We start from the raw sequence: 2,806 nt of genomic DNA on the forward strand, positions 1-2,806 counted from the left end.
AGACAAGGACACCAACACTAAGGAAAATGCTGAGGATGTTGGAGAAAGGTCTTAGAACAGGAGAGGAAGATAATAATCTATAGTGCAAGAGCCTAATTCAGGTAAGTGACTACGAGAAATAATAATTTGCAGTTAAAGAACATACCTCTAGTTACCTTTGAAATTATGGCAACATATCTGGAGTCCTAAACGTGCTATAATCTATTGTTAAGAAACTGTCAAGCATTTTTAAAGAGAACTGGACCATAAATCTAGAAGAATTACCATGAAGCATGTAAAATCTCTTTGTGCTGAACTGATAAAATTCACTTGCAGTGCCGACAGCTTTTTTTGCAGGTACCAAGGTTTTATTCCATTTAACAGCAATTGGTCTTTAATTAATTTGCAATTAATTCAATATTAATGAACAAATTAGGAGTTTTATTCTTTCCTAGCAAAGAAGTAAGAACCAGGCTGCGAGAAGATGATGCCATAACTGATCATGATTTGAATTTTGCATAATCTAGCACTACCTGGTTACATTTAACTTGAGTATTTTCTTCAGCCAGGGTGAGAAGTAGTGCTGGAGCAAACACAACTGCGGGTTTTTTTGTTGTTTTTTTTCAGGACAGCAGCATCAACACAGAGTGATCATGAAATGACAGCCTGAAACCTATTTGTTTTGGTATAAGAAAGGACAATGACCAGAAACCTCCATACAACTCACTAACTACAGAAGATATCTCATTTATTTAATCAGTTATTTTAAATTAATAACATCTGTTACCTTTTTGCATATGTTTGCAGCACATTCAGCATAATTTTACATAACGTGTAACTAAATTTAAAGTGTTGCATTTCATTACTATCAAAATGCAGTTTGACACAAAGTGAGGAGAAAAAAAAAAAGGAAACAAATACCAGTCAACATTTCTACCATCATAATGTAAAGAATTAGAAAACTAAGTAATTGTCTATCAAGCTGTAAGGTTGTTTAAATGTGAATACAGTGCATTTTTACAGATAGTCAGAAGGAAGAACCAAATATAATGCAAAAGCTGTATCTACTTGCAAATCTATATTTTAAGGGTTACAAATTGAGGAGAATCAACTTTCCAACAAAAATTTCTAGGTCTACCACTTACAATAACCGATAATTTAAATCAATCATTTAACCGGTATCGCTTCAAATCAGCAACTTCATATAAACTTGATATCCACACTTGAAACAAAGTATAGAAATGGCAAAGTTTCAAACAATAAAAAGCAACCTGTAGAATAACAGTTTTAAAACTCTTTAAAAAGCACTCCATACTGCAGAAGCAAGCAAGAGAACGCAAGCTGCTTTGGAATTCTTGTTTAGCCCAGGTATTTCTCAAGCTACTGGGTAAAAAAGCAAGGATTTCAGAATTCTATATACTAGGTGTGTAAATATTCCTATTATAGGCCCCAAAGAATTAAGCCATGAACTCTGTAGAAGACTTACACATACGACCAAGTTGGGGTAATCTGTCTAAGGAACAGGCAAGAGAAGCTACTTAAGCTCTGAAATTATCATTACCTGGTGCAAGGGAACCCCTGCACTAACAGAGGTTATCAGATTTTTCCTACAGCCACAGAGAGATGGCAACTAAATTCTGCCCAAACCCAGTTACAACAAAATCTTGACAAGACAAAGCAGTTACACATAAAAAGGTAATTTAGCATCAGTTTAGCCACCGCACTGTTTAACTATAATTAAGTGTTTTACAATGACAAGTTTTGATTCACAATGTAAATAGCTTTTGAAACTATGTGAGGACAAATAGTTATAGTAATGATTTGTGAAACAGTATTGGAAGAACATCAAGCAGAGTAAATTCCTTTATTCGCTCCTCAGCACACCATGTGAAGGTTTCCAGGAATACCCATCTATTTTAACCTTCTAAGAAAGCATAGCTGGGCAATCTTAATCTCACCTAGCATGCTGACAGTAGCATATTACAGGATTTTTTTTTTTTTTTTTAATCAAAACTCTAATATCAAGGGGAATTCTGAAACAAGCTTGGCCACTGACATGTGGAGAGGCACAGCCTCAAGGCAAACTATACCATGGTAGTCAAAACACAAATAAAAGAAGGCATGCAGATGAAAGCAAGTGAAAAGAGGAATGGCAACTGGAGAAAGAATGGAAAAAGGCAACTTTCCTCCCCCTGAGTTCCCCACCCCTTACTTCTGCCCTTCTGAAGGCATTCTCCAAGCAGCTGATTATAGGACTTATTTTAAAATTCAATCTGAAAGAGAAACAAAGTCTTTTGTTTAAAGTATATGACTTAAGTATCTTCATTAAAATATTCCACTTTAAAGGCAGAGCTATGCAAGTATTCTTCAGGCAATGGCATGAAGAATAATTCCATCCAAACCACCGCTAGTTACACTGTAGCCTTGTATTAAGACCTGAAATTAAAGCAAAGGCTGATACTGTCAACACATGTCAAATATTTCCTAGTATATCTGCAGAGGCCACTTGGCCTTGTGACCAGCAGCCATACCTAGGCAGTATGGTTGCTATCTGTGATTTAAACAAGTACCCGAAGCACATTCATTTCACAAGCCTTTCCTGACTAGAAAAAAAATGCTTCAGGCATTGTTCACCAAAAAAATACAAAGAATCAAAGCCTGGTATTTGTCTGGTATTGTGATTACAGAGTAGCAATGGGGTAATATTAATTAATCAATCTACCCCCCAAAAAACAACTTATAGTTAAATATATTACGAATTGAGAGCTTAACATATCAAAAGTTCAGAAATATCATACCGCTTCAAAAGAGTCACAGCCTATCAGTA

The sequence above is a fragment of the Haliaeetus albicilla genome, chromosome 2, assembly GCF_947461875.1.
Source record: "Haliaeetus albicilla chromosome 2, bHalAlb1.1, whole genome shotgun sequence".
In the NCBI taxonomy this organism is placed as follows: Eukaryota; Metazoa; Chordata; class Aves; order Accipitriformes; family Accipitridae; genus Haliaeetus; species Haliaeetus albicilla.